Raw genomic sequence first — 14634 nt, 5'->3', positions numbered from 1 at the left:
TCAGGTGGAAGGACGAATCTTTGCACATCCCCAGTGGGAATCATGCCTGTCATTTCCCAAAGTCTAATATCAAAGGTACACAGACAGGAAGGGAGAACCCCTGTGGTGCATACAGTCTTAAGCTTGGCGCCAGTGGGACCCTGAACAAGGCTCTCGAGTGCTCCAAGTCTCGTTTTTCTGACTTGCGCAATGGGAGAACTAAGATTGTCATGAGGAATCAATGAGATGCGGTACTTAAAGCATTCAGCCCAGGACCTGGCCCATGAGAGACATTCACTATGTGTCATCCTTGTTAGTAGCTGGTAAATAGGTTCATAAGCTCCATCTTGGGAGTTGTTATGATGATTAAATAATATAACTTAGGCAAAGGACTTAACAAAGGGTTGGGCCCCTGACAAACACTCAGTATGGGGTAGACATTAGTGTATCAGAAACATGTCCAAGTAGGTATTTGATTAGGTCCCTACCCACTTTCCTCCTCCTCTCTCCTCTTCCCTCGTGGCCCTCCACTGCTCTGGCCTCCATCTGTTCCACCCCCGCCCAAGCCCCATTCCCCGCTACCTGTCCCCTGTATCTGCACTCAGGGCTCCTCCTCATCACTCAGCTCTCAAGTCTGAAGTTATCTCTGCAGACAGACCGTGGGCTCCAGAGCCTCCTCGCTCCACCCCTACTGTGACCACTGTCTGCCCTGTGCAAGGCAGCACAGGCCAGGCTGAGGTTTATTCAGTTAGTATGTCTCCCTGCCATCTGGACTGGAAGTTCCGTGACAACAGGGATCTCTCCTGTCCACTGCAGGAGAGACAAGCAGCGGGGGTAGCCAGAAATGGTCAAAACAGAAGGATCAGGGAGGGGCAGGCTGAACATCCATCCATCCATCCATCCATCCATCCATCCATCCATCCATCCGATGTTTCTATCTTCCCTTCCTTCCCTCCCTCTTTCCCATCTTTCTTTTCCCCCTCTTTCTGTTCATAAATCAATCTAAGATCCACTCACCAGCTGCTTGCTGGGGCACAAAGTAGGGCCTAATCCAAACTCTCAATGAATGCACACATTTTTTTTTAAAAATGTACCTTAATGCTTTACCTTGGGGGGAAGACAAACGAAAGTGTTAAGATACATTTCTAAATAGTTTTTAAAGGTGCTTCTTCTTTTTTGAAGGAAAGGGAGCTTTTTTTCAAGTTAAAGAAAAAAATCAGTAAGTTGATAAATTGTTCCTTGAGCAGTGGTCCCCATCAGTTATGCCTCTGCCACAGGCAACGCTCCAGAGCCCTGGCAGGCTGTCCTAGGGCTGCAGGCACACACATACCTGCCACCCTGCCTGCTGACTTGCAGGCGTGAAGACCCCTGCCTGTCTCCCGCCCTCCAGCAGGGGTCTGAGGCAGGCTCAGACTCGGACCACATCTCCCAGAGCAATGGGTAGGCAAGAGAAATGAAGTCAGGGGTGGCCGGAAGTGCAGCTGGAAGAAGGCAGAGCTGCATGAGGGAGGGGGAGCCAGGGAGTGTGTGCAAGCCCAACTGTGCCCATGTGGACTCATATTGGGATGGGGTGGGGGTGGCGGGCGGCCCGTGGATGCCGTCCCAATGCCAACATGACAGGCAGCGCTATCCTGAAAGGGAGCATGGGGCTGGGCTAGGGGGAGGCACTGACACTGCTCCAGGGGGCTCTTTTCAATGCTCCTGAACTGCCTAAGCCTGGGGCCTCTGAATTCTGTAAAGAGCCTCTCAGCCCGCCAGGAATGACTCCAGCTCCTTCCTCCTTCCTCCCCTAGACCCCCTGCCACCTTGGTCCCATCAGCCTTTGTGTCTCAGTCCTGTGCCCTGCCTGGCTTGCTGAGGTGGGGTCCTGGCCTCCCTGGACTCTGGAGCGGCCCCTCAGCTGCTCCATGACCACAGCATGGCCATGGCCATGGCCACAATCCAGGGACAGGAACTGCTACATCCTGCTCTTGCTGAGGCTGGACACTTGCACACTGTGTGGGCCCCACAAGGAGGGAGCAGCAGGGCCTGTGCTCCTGGTGTGTGATCATAGCCTCCTGGAGGGACTCTGGTCTCAGGGCTTGAGGTGGAATGAGCTGGAATCAAGGAGAGAGCGAAACGCTGTGACTTATCAACCCCCACGCAGTGGATTGTGCCAGGGCCAGCATTAACTGTCACATCACAGAACAGGCACTTGAGGGATTCTGGAGTCGTCTGTATTTGATTTATAAAAGCTTCTCAAGAAGGATGGCTTTGGGCTGGCAGTGGATTGCCACTGCTGGATTATCTTAATGTCTTTCTGGAGAAACTCTGTGTAGGTTATCCTTCTTGCTAATAAGAATCACCTATCTATTTATCTATCTGCCCAGGAATAACAGTTCAACATTGCCAAGGTTGTCCTTGCAGGAGAAAACCCGGCCTTTACTGAGATGTCTGCATGTGCAGGCTAGGTGACTTAGCACGGGGCTTCCTGGGCCCTGGCTGTGGCTGCATGCCTGATGCTCTGTCTGGGTGAGAGTGTCAGGGTCTCCCTCATGTTTGCTGGGGCTGTCTGCAGGGGACATGGAGGTCTCCACGGCCGAGGGAAGCGCAATTGCATGAGTCCTTTTTCCACCTGCATATCATGGCTTGCTATTTTCTAATGCTTTCAAACGACTAGTTCTTTCTATCAACATATGCACCTATATTAGAAGATAGAGTGGAGAAGTGGAGAAAAACAAAACAAAACCATAAATATGGACTCTGAGGCCAATACTGGGGTTTGAATCCTGGAAATATTTGTCCTGGTAGCTGTGTAATCTCAGCCATTGCAGTAGACAGAGTAATGACACTCCAAAGAATCCATATCCTAATCCTGGGAATCTTTGTATGTGTCACTTAATCACACGGCAGGTGTGATTAAGTTATGAACCTTGAGTTGGGGAGATTATCTTGGGTTTTCTAGGTGAGCCCGAAGGAATCACAAGCATCCTTTTGAGGGGGAGGTAGAGTCAGAGAGGGAGATGTGATGATGGAAGCAGGGGTGAAAGAGACAGAGAGGGAGAGAGAAAAAGAGAGGAGAGAGACAGAGAGACAGAGATAGAGATTACAGGGAAGATGTTTGGCTGCTGGCTTTGAAGATGGACAAAGGGACCATGAGCCGAGGAATGCAGGGGGCCTTTAGGAGCTGGAAAAGGCAAGGAAAAGGATTCCTCCTAGAGCCCCTGAGGGAATGTGGCCTTACTGACACCTTGATTTTAGCCCAGTGAAACCTATTTATTTATTTATTTTGCTTTTTAGGGCCACATGCGTGGCCTCACTCTTCCTTCTGCTTGGAATGTGCTTCTTATCCAATGTTACTGCCTCAGGAAGCCAGCACAATGCCTAATGGTTTTCACACAATCTCATTATTCCTTTAGTGTCTGCTCTCCAGCCCCTGCTGTACCAAAGGCCCCATAAGAGGGAAGACTTGTACATTCATGCTCTTCATGACTGTATTCCTAGAACAAAGTCTGTCTCACAAAGGACGCTTGATGCACATTTGCCAAATGAACAATTCCATGCATCTGCCAATATCCCTCAAGTTCCTGGGCCTTGTGGGTGTTGGGCAGAGGACACCACTCACCTCCAGGGGAGCCTGGGCAGGCCATCAGCTCTGCCTGTCCAGATGGGAATAGATTTCCAGCCAAAGGTACACAGTGATAGCCTCTTCCTCTGTTGGGCAACAAGCATGGCTTCATTGGGGTGTGAATTCCTCAAGCTCGGTGGGCAGGCTTCTCTTTTGAGCCTCATTGGTCTCTAAGGCAAGGTCAGCACTCAGTTGTGCCTGATTAAGACTCACTGACAGGCTTTTCCCTACAGACGCCAGTTCAGAAACCCAGAGAGGAAAAGTGACCTTGTGGAAAGAAGCCAAGAGGGGGTTAGGAAGAGTTAGGGCAAAGGTGCGTGCAGAAAGGGAGGCGATGGGGCTGGGCCTGGTGAGCATGACAGGGTGGTCTTTGGTGAGGCTAGAGGACTGGGCTGATATCCCATGGGCCACAGAAAAGAGCTTAGGCTTACTGCAAGTGGGAAGAAAATTCTTTTCAGGGGCTTGAGGAGGGGCCATTGTGATCTGGTTCGTAATGGAATACAGCATCTCTCTGTCACAGTTGTCCATGTGAGAGCTGGTGGTGGCCTGGACTGGGGTGGTGGCAGTGAGCAGGGACAGGCCTGAGAGGCGGGCTATATTTTGGAGGGAGAGGAGAAAGGAATTGCTGATGAAATGGGGGGAAAGAGTACAAAAGAAGAAACGGATTCAAGGAAGATGCCCTGATGCCTAGGGAAGTGGTGATCCAGCCATCTCTGAGTTCAGCAGAGGCCCCAGATTGGGGTCAGCAATGGCACCTGCCACAGAGAGGCCAAAGCCATGGAGGCCTTCCCTGGCCACTCCCTTCCTCTTACCTGAACACTGGCCTAACACTCTCTAACCTCCTCCTTAGTTCCCCCTTCAGCTGGCCAGAGCCACCTCTGGAAGCACTTCAGGCCACTAAGGCTACCATGTGCTTCTCCTGTTTCAAGCCCGCCTGCCAGCTGGGGCACCTCCTTCTCCCAAGGCAGGAAGGCTCCTCAGTTCCTGGGCCTTGTGGGTGTTGGGCAGAGGTCACCACTCACCTCCAGGGGAGCCTGGGCAGGTGAAGAGCTTCATCCAGTGAGCCAGGCTCACATCTGTGCCCTGCTCAGGCCTGGTTCAGCCTCTTCTGAAGACTAACCCTGCCCAGCCTTGGGGCCTTTTCTGCCAGCCCCTCCCACCCCTTTTCAGCCAGGCCTCCCACTGCCTCTCAGTTAAAGTGAATTGTCTCTTTCCTTGGGGATCAGCCTTGATGAGCTGGCGAATTCCTTGAAGGCAGGGACCAGGTCTCGCTTAATAATTCAGCCCCTAGTCCTGGGGGCTCAGTGCCTGTTTTGATGGAAGCAGCTGGTGAATCCAGCCCTGGTCATAGCAGCAGTGGGCTGGAGAGAGAAACTTGCCTTTTCCAGAGATGTCTGGCTTCCTTCCACATGCTGCTCATCACACACCAGCAGGACAGTGACAATAGACACCAGCTATAGCTCCGTTTCCCTGATTATGTAGACCTAGTTCTGAGTTCAGGTTGTAAGGAGGTGCTGTGATTGTTTCCTGAATAAAAGACCAAAATTTGCTTGAACTTAGGCCTAAGTACTCTACTTTCCTGACCTCTTTGGCCTTAGGTTCAAAGCAGAATGCTCCAGATGTTCTATCATATAGGCTTCGCGTTGGGCTAAAATGCAAATGTACTCACACAAGTGGGAAAAACATCTGGGGGCTTTAGTCACAGCTTGTGATTCAGACTGAGTGACAATGTTCCCATTTTTTAACGTCCCTGTTTTTCATGTGGAATGACTGACTCCTTTTCCGTTTTGCTCCTGTGATGGGAACTGTGGGCATTGTGGCAGGAAGTCTCCCCAAGCAGCCCTTTACATAGTAAAATATTACTGCTGCGCTTGAGCGCAATTATCCTGGGAAGCATCGGTCCCCGAGGGTGACCGTCGCAAAGGAGGTTTGCCCATGTTGCCGAGCTTGGAGGCAATTTGTTCATCATTTAGGGGGACCTGCATTCAGCCTCAATATCCTTCTTCTTCCCCAGATGAAACTTTGGTCTGGCCATCAGCTCTGGAAACTCCACTCCATCTACTTCAAGCGAAAAAGGACTTGGTTGGAAGCATTTTGGGGTGTGTTGCTGAATCCAACCTCAGAGATTAAGCTGGGAAGCTGGAGGAAAGCTGGCCTGAGTCTCATCCCAACCTGTCTTTATTCCATCTTCCTTCTTCAGTCGCCTCTCCTTGTCCTCTGTCTTGCTGTTGTCCAGCCTTCTCTGTTCCCCAGTTCTCATGGTGGTGACCTGGTCATCACTACCAACTCCCCAATTTACAAGCTACACACCAGCCACCCAGAGAGAGTCTGACTCCTTTCCTGAATGCAGTACCCTTCCCTGGACCACCCGTGGCAAGCAGTGGATGGGGGCATTTTCCTGGGGAGCTTCTATGACAACCCAGTGGATGGAGTGGGACGGGGTCGATTCCTAGAAAAGCAAGAGTAGGAAGACAATCTAAGAAGTGTCCGTTCTATTGATAGCAAGAGCCTAGGGTCACTCCACAAGTGGATAAGAAGCTCAGCGACTCCTGCCATGTTGGAATTCAAGCTCTGACAATGAAATTCCTAAATAACTGCTTAGGAAGAAGGGGTTCTGATTCCATGGGAAGCTGTAGCTTGACCTAAGTCCCAGGTTCTTGTCACCTCATTCTGGAAGCTTGTGCTGTCGATTTAGTCTTCGGTGAGGGTGTGGTCACCCTTCCCCGCAAACGTGGTTGCCTCTCCCTCCTTGAACTAACTCCTTGCTAGGTAACTTTCACAGCAAACTAGGAACTCCTGGCCACACTGAATGAAGCTGCTGCTCCTCAAAGCCATTGTTTCCATTCATAATCTCTCAGCTCCCGGCGCCCAGCAGTCCCACTCACCTTAGAGCTGTGTCATTGAGGCTCACCAAGGTTGGAGAATTTGTAAAGGTCACATAGGTAGGAAGAAGGGGGACTGGGATGGGCATTCGTGTTTCTGGTTCTAAAACCTTTATTTCATAGCACATTCTGACAGCATCATCCCCACGGCAACACAATGCGAGAGCAGTTGTTCGCAAGGAGAAAACAAAGAAAATGGGCCTCTAATGAGACAGGATGCAGAGATGCAAGGGTGGACCAGATGGGCTTCCTGGGCACTAGGACCTCAGATGGGTTTCTAACCCACACATGTCTTATGGAGGCTCACAGCCTTCCTCCAGGGGTTGGGAATTTCTGGGTCTCCTTGGTACCCAGGTTGCTGGGCCCGAGTTCTTTCTCCTGCAGCTATTTTCTCCATGTGATCAAGCTTTGATCCAGATGTGGAAACACACTTCTTTTTTTAGGTAACACCCTGAGCCTAAGTATTCACACAACGTAACGTCGCGGCCTTCCTCAAGGACTTGGAGGTGGGGAGAGGTGGGTTTCCAGCCTGTGATCCAGATGGTCTAAGGCCTGACATCACTCACTCCCAGTCTTACAATATGTGTGGTGATCACACGCAGGGACATTTCCACGTGTGCCTCACCTCTCACCATCGGCAGAGCTCTCCTCACCCCTTTCCTACCCTCTCAAGTTTCAGAGAGAAGCACCTTCTCCATTGTCTTGTGCTGAGTAGCTGCTGGATGCAAATTCTCTCACCCCTTTCCTAAGTGCCTGGGTGGAACTGAGACCTCTGGTCATGGAAAGCCCCGCCCCTGGGAGGGGGTGTCTCTATTTTCCCAGGTTCGTTCTTGTCTGTCCACCCTTTGTAGCCACTCCCATAGGTATCTACTGTTGGAAGTCGCCTTTCTGTGACAGCACAGTACTTGCTGGCTCAGCTTTTCCTGCCCAGAGCTTCCGGAAGCAGCCATCATTGAGGAGCGAGGGAAGACATTTCCTGCGGGTCGAGCCGCCAATAAAGAAGGTGGTGGCAGGACCAGGCACAGGTGTCTAAGGACTAGTGGTGAGCAGGGCAGAGATGGAGGATGATGTAGGGCTCTGCCAGACTGGAATAGGGCTCTGAAGTCTGCGTAGGGAATAATGGGAACAATGAACTTGGTCTCTGGTCATGCATGGAAGGTAGGGGCTGGTCCTTAAATATTTCTATGTCCCAGCCCTAAGCATAGTGTCTGGTTCATGGAAGCAAATGGTAAATATGTGCTGATGAATGTGTAAGTGCAGGAATAGGTTTAGTCAACTGTGAAAGGGACTTACAAGTTCATCTTATAATCTCTAAAATCCCACTCGGCACACACCCACTTCAGCGTCAGCTCTGTGTTCAGAAAGGTAGTCTCCGGGCACCATAGTTGATGGACTAGTTGCAGGACCAGCCTGCAAACCTTTTGAGGGAGGAGTTAGCCTACATTGCTATTGTATTTCTTGTATAGCCTCAGCACGCACAGAACATGCCCTCCTAAAAGACTCTTCTAAATAGAGATTCTTATGGCCACAAGGTGGCGCCATTGTTCCAACCAAAGCCCACTGAGCCTGTTGGCAGGGCCACTGGGCTTGGAACTTGGAGTTGAATCCAAACTCCTCCAGCCTGTCTGTCAGGCTCTAATCTCAACATAGTGATATGTTCTAATCCCATAACAAGGGGATTAACTACACCACTGTAGCTAATTTGGATTGAGGAAATCTGTTTCAGAAAGCCAATTCCAAGACACTTCCCTCCCTCAGCTAGCCTAGACGGTAGGAGCAGTTTCTGCCCCGGCTGGCTGGCGAATCTGCTTGCAGGTTGAGCTGCTCACACAGCCCACACATTGCAGACTTACAGAACCTCGGTGCTCACTGGGCCTCCAGCCCCTGTGTGCCATCTTGGTGGCTGTCACAAAGCAGCTGAGGACAAATGGAGGAAGGGTCCCCTTTGCACCAAGCTCTTGGTGTTGGACGCCCTTCTTCTCTTCTCCATGTGTTCACATCCTACACTGTCTTCAAGGTCCAGTTCCCAGAAAGCCCCTTCGTGGGCCTCAGCCCCAAGGACCAAGACCTTCTATGAATTCTGAAAGCTCTTCTGACGCATGACCTTCTATGAATTCTGAAAGCTCTTCTGAGAAACATGACTGGGATCCACCTTTTCCTGTACCTGTTGTTTGTTTGTTTCTTTTTTTTTTCCCCAATTGTCAATGTTTTTATTTTTTGTTTTGTTTATTGCTTTTTGGTTGTTGTTGTGGAAAATTTTTGTTTTACTGTTATTCTATTTATTTATTTTGCTTTTTACAGCCACACCCACAGCATATGAACATTCCCAGGCTAGGCGTTGAATCAGAGCTGCAGCTGCCAACCTACACCACAGCCACAACAACAGGGAATCTGAGCCACATCTACAGCCTACACCACAACTCACCGTGACGCCAGATCCTTAACCCATTGAGTGAGGGATCAAACCCTCATCCTCATGGATAGTAGTCCAGTTCGTTTCTGCTGAGCCACGACAGGAAATCCTATTTTTAAATTTTTTTTTAAGTTTTATTGAAGTATAGTTGATTTATAATGTTGTGATCGTTTCTGCTGTGTGACAGAGTGATTCACTTATACATATACACATATCCATTGTTTTTAGATTCTTGTCCCACACGAGTTATTACAGAGTATTGGGTAGAGTTCCCCATGCTATTCAGCAGGTCCCTGTTGACCATCTATTCCATAGTACCTGTTGCTTCTTGACCCCACTTTGACTGCTTGACTTCCCTTGTGGCCACACTGCATACCCCCATATTGTTGTTTCCTGCACACAGCAAGTGCTTGGTTGACATTTGTGGGTGTGGAGGAGTGAAGTAAAACATTGCTCCCCCATTCAAGGAGCTGGGAGATGTTTAATAGCAAAACATAAAAAGAGAGAGAGTTCTGTGGGCCATTACTCTTGTTCTCAGATAGCTATAGATTCTGACCTGAGATCATAATCTATAAACTAGCAGCGAGAGTTTGTATTAATACTATGGATAAATGATGTTAAGAATAGGTGCATTTATTGAGTTCCTGATAAATTGTCACTGTGCTGTGCCTTATACATATGTACTTCATGGAATTTCCCCAACAATTTAGGAGGCATTATTTCCAATTTCCACATAAGAAAAAAAAAAGTATGGTTCAGGAAGATTAAGTTACCTGCTTGAGTTCCTAAGTCAGCGCTGGCCAAGCTCCTTGGGATTGATGGTAGAGTTGGAAAATTCAAGTCAGTTTCATAGGCACTCATACGCTGGGGTCATGCGTGGCTGCACTTAATCAGATCTGACTCTTGAGGGGCTCCCAAAGCACAGAGAGCATTGCACTGGGGAGGGGTGACCTGCTGGAGGCCAGAGGGGTGCATGTTGGGGACCCTGATTGAAGTGAATCCCTCAAACTGTCTTTTAGTGAGAACCAGACAAGGCCCAAAGTATAATGTATTTGCCTGGTAGGATGTGGGCAAAGAGGGTGTATCATTGCTACTTGGTATGATTTCGGGGTCACCAGGGAGACTTCTATGCCCCCAAATATCTCCTTCTCTGGCCTGTTATGGTGCCCCAAATTAGTTCTTATTTTCTTTGAGTTTGGAATATTTTCCTATCTCTCAGCATCTCTGTGATCTGTTATAATGGACAAGGGATGGATTGAGAGCCATTTGGGAGGAGGAAGGGTGCCTTGAAGTGACAAGGGACCAGGACAGCTTTGTTTCCTTCTGCTTTCATGGCCAGGGATGAGGGCAACAGGCAGGCAGAAGGTCACTGACAGGGCCTCTGTAAGACAGGGAGAATCCTGCCTTCGGGTTTGGACCACAGAGTCTTTGCAACCCTGCTCTTTGCCCATTCCTGGTACCCTGGCTCCCCAAAGCTGCCATTCCTGCAGCAAGAGTCCCAGACACACTGGTTTGTTAAGCAAGCACAGCAGGTGTTGCTAGTGACAGAAGATGGAGGAGGAAGAGGAGTCTTCAGCAGCATCTTTACTCAGCTGAAGATGCCTGCGATGGAAAACACATTTTCTGGGGGAACGAAGTCTCTGGCTTAATGTTGACTATATCTTTGGTGGGGAAAAAGGCTAACAGGGCATTATTGCCTGCCTGCATCAGCAGAAGAAAGCCCCAGTTGGTCTTTGATGTTGGAAATTCCTTCGGCAGAGGATAAGGCCTTTCATCCTACTGTTAAAACCTAGGCTCAGGCTGCAAGTCTGTGGCAGAGTAAATTTTCTGATACCCATTTCCCCCAGAGAATCCTTTGCTGTAGAGGAGAGGAAGAGAAGGCCTGAAATGTGAGGGCGCTGAGCTCCAGGGACAGCAGGCAGGCAGCACAAGGCAGCTGGGGAGTCAGGGCTGTCTTTGTCCTTTACTGGTTCACAAGTGTCCTGGGCAGTGGCCTCCTGATGCAGGTTTAAAGTGTGCTCCTAAGACTAGCTGGGCTGTGGCCTTGACTATTTAGTAGTTTTCCAGGTTACTTCTTTAGAGTGGCTTTGTTTGGTTTCAGAAACTCCCTAAAGATACCAAGACCCTTCCCTGGAATCTTTCTTTTCTTTCTTTTCTTTTTTTTTTTTTTTTTTTTTGTCTTTTCTAGGGCCACACCCATGGCATATGGAGGTTCCCAGGCTAGGGATCTAATCGGAGCTGTAGCTGCCAAGCCTATGCCAGAGCCACAGCAATGCGGGATCTGAGCCTCATCTGCAACCTACACCACAGCTCACGGCAACGCTGGATCCTTAACCCGCTGAACAAGGCCAGGGATCGAACCTGCAACCTCATAGTTCTTAGTCGGATTTGTTAACCACTGAGCCACAACGGGAACTCCTTCCCTGGAATCTATGAGTGTCACCTTATATGGAAAGGGGTTTTGCAGATATGATTAAGTTTAGGATCTTATAATGGGGAGATAATCCTGGATTTTCTGGGCGGCCCCGATATGCCATCACAAATTTCCTTGGAAGAAGAAAGGAGGGGGAGACTTGGCTATGGACAAAGAGGAGAAGGCCACATGACAGGAGCAGAGGGAGGCAGGTCTGAGTCAGAGAGTGAAGATGCTGGCTTTGGAAGTTCCCGTTGTGGCTCAGTGGTAATGCGGGTTCAATCCCTGGCTGGGCTCAGTGGATTAAGGATCTGGCATTGCCATAAGCTGTGGTGTAGGTCACAGATGTGGCTCAGATCCCGAGTTGTTGTGGCTGTGGTATAGGCCAGCAGCTGCAGCTCTGATTCGACCCCTAGTGTGGGAACCTCCAAATGCTGTGGATGCGGCCCTAAAAAAAAAAAAAAAAAAAAAAGAGAAGAGAAGATGCTGGCTTTGAAGATGGAGGAAGGGGCCATGAGCCAAGGACTGCAGCCAGGGAGGCTGAAAAAGGCAGCAGGAATCCTCCCTAGAGTCTCTATGGGGTGGGAGGGTGGGATACTCGCCCTGCTAATGCCTGGGTTTTGGCTGGTGAAATAATTTTGGACTTCTAACCTCCAGAACTATAAGAGAATACATGTGTGTGGTTTTTAGCCATCAATTTTGTGGCATTTTGTCACAACATCACAGGAAATTAATACATGGGCTAAGGCGAGAATTTTCATCCTTAGGACCCTAGCCCTTAAGGGGCTTTCACTTCAGGAGGTAAAACAAGACCCACGGGAAACTTTGGGTGCTGATGTGCATCATATGGTTCCCCACTATCCTTCAAAGGGGAGTGGAACAGGGGTGGGGGTGGGAGGCAGTTGAGTTCAAGTTCAGAGACACAGGTCAAGGCTGGTACCACCATCTACCACCATCTGAAAGACTCTGAGAGTGTCACTTGAACTCTTGAATTCCAGTGGCAGGAAATGGAGCTAAGAATACAGGCTTCTGTGAACATTAAGTGAACTAAGGGCTGCAGTGGGGTCATGGTGAGCTCAGTGCCTAGTGCATTAATCTTAAATCCCTCATCTTTCTCCCCACATATACACAAGGTATTGACATCTGAGTAACTGGGAAAATGACAGAATTAGTAAAAAATCTGAATTCTAGGCTTTTGGGGAAAACAACCTCATCATGTTCTAGACGAGGAGACTGAGGCTCAGAGAAATTCCTGCCTATAGCTGTGGCTCTGCCAGTCAAGGGCTCCTTACTGCTAGTAACATATATAAATAGCTTATGATCAAATGCTGCTTCCTACACTCTCAGTCACCAAACCCGTGACTAGTTCTTTGGCCTTTTGCTCTCCCCCTACAGGCACAGATGGAGAAAAAAACAGATTGCTCTTAAGTGAGTGTGGCATGGGCTCTGCCGACATTAGGTAAGTAGACTCGGATTTTTGGTGATGCAATCTACTGTATCATAAGAAATAATAGCATCTAAAATCAGGCCCTGATGAGGCTGAAGAGGACAAATGCTTCATTTGCCTCAACTAAAAATGATTGCTCAATGCAGATAAAAATTCCTGAAGGGAGTTCTCTTGTGGTGCCACAGGTTAAGGATCCAGCATTGTCACTGCAGCAGCTTGGGTTGCTGATGTGGTGTGGGTTCAATTCCTGGTCTGGGAACTTCTGCATGTCACAGGCGTGGCCAGAAAAAAAAAAAAGAAAATAGAAAAGCAAAAGAAAATAGAAACAAACAAACACCCTCCCCCTCAAGAAAAAATCCCTGAAGGATCCAGAGTGGTGTGTGAAGCATATACCTGTACAGGTGACTGAGGGTATGTGGGTGAGCAGGTGTGTACAGTGCCCTGTGTGGGCCAGCATGGGTACCACATCCTCGTTAGCTTGGACTAGGAGCCTCAGAAAGCAGAGCCCCAGGGAAGGGTTTGTATTCAGGTAGCTTATTTTGGCAGGAGATTCCAGGGAACAGGAGTGGTGATCTCAGAGAAGTGAAACAGAGAAGGTGGGAAAGCCAGTCCAAGGATGCGTCATCATCATCAAGCTGGTCATCAAGCCTCTGGGAGCCCTGGGATGGAGGGTCCGGGATGTGCCTTTGGCTGGTCCTCCTGAAGGGTAGGCCAGGGAGTTGTGGTGGGCGGTGTCGGCAGCCCTTGCCCTTCTTGCCTGGCTCACGCTGCTGAGGGGCTGACCTCGAGGCCGTGTGTGGCTCACAGGCAGGGGCGGGGCAGGACACACAGCCAGGGTGGCAGGTGCTTGCAGCTGGTGGCTGCCGTAGCGAGGACAGTAAAAGGGCAGGCAAAGAGGATGTATGATGAAGCTGCAGACATGTGTGGCCCTTCCTCACACCAGAATGTCTTTTTGCGTTGGTGTTGAAACCTTAATTCTGTGTTGTTATTAAAAAGCTTCTGCCATACTTTGGAGACCCCAAGTGGAGACCTGATGGATTTTGTCGAAGCTGCGGGGACTATTTAGTACCTCTCTGAGCTAATGGACATATCAAGGGAGTGACATCGGGCAAGGATCTGGGATGCATCATATCCTGTGCTGGATGAAAAGATGAGGAGGAGAATACCTTAGGAGGTGCCATAGTGGAGGGAGGGATGCTGGCTTGTGACAACTGATGGGGGTTAAAATCTCGGGTCCTCAACTATTAGCTGTGACCCTCACCACTTCTCTGAACCACAGTTTTCCCACTGGCGTCATGGAAATGATGATAATGTCTCCAGAGGGAAGATGTCAAAATTAAATGATCAAATGAAGGTAAATTGCTTAGCCTGGTCCCTGGCACATTATACATATTTAAAATGGTGCTGATGAGAAGCTTAACTTTCGAGTGGGAAGATACCCAGTACATGGGTAATTCTTGTGCATATACTAAGTGCTGTCTATATTTGAGGGAAGCAGAGTAAGGACTTAGTGAAGGCTATGTAACAATAAATCGTGGACACAGTAATATAAGAGAAAATAACCTCACATGGGTAGTTTTAATATAAAATTGAGTCAAGGTAATTGAGACACCATCAGAACCACTAGCAGGTTCAGAAATCTGAACGCTTAAGTTATGTAACGAGAGACTACATGAGAGAAGGTTTGAGAAAACAGACAGCCGTACCATGTATCTAGATGAGAGAAGATGATATTTTAAAGATGCAGTTCTCCTCTAATTACTGTATAAATTAATTAACTCATGTCCATTGTTAGTGGGAAACTAGTTGCTCCTTCATGATTGGAAAAAAATTAGGCAATATATGCCTGATCACACCTTTTTTTTTTTTTGTAATTTTATGGCCGCATCCACA

General features: G+C 48.9%; 1 long non-coding RNA gene across 1 annotated transcript in view; it reads left to right on the top strand.

Annotated features, from left to right (window-relative positions):
- The window catches only part of LOC146397500 (uncharacterized), a 264901-nt gene that overhangs the window by 138396 nt on the left and 111871 nt on the right, over nt 1-14634 (top strand). The window contains exon 3 of the long non-coding RNA XR_014822582.1: nt 12690-12753. This is a non-coding gene — a long non-coding RNA (uncharacterized LOC146397500). The remainder of the gene's footprint in view (nt 1-12689; nt 12754-14634) is intronic.

This window comes from Sus scrofa, chromosome 13 (assembly GCF_054392235.1).
Source record: "Sus scrofa isolate SSC_HxYL_T2T_F1_AM1 chromosome 13, Sscrofa_HxYL_maternal_Yorkshire_Landrace_v2.0, whole genome shotgun sequence".
Classification (NCBI taxonomy): domain Eukaryota; kingdom Metazoa; phylum Chordata; class Mammalia; order Artiodactyla; family Suidae; genus Sus; species Sus scrofa.
Note: the sequence above shows the minus strand (reverse complement) of the source record. Positions and strands in the feature narration are given on the sequence as shown.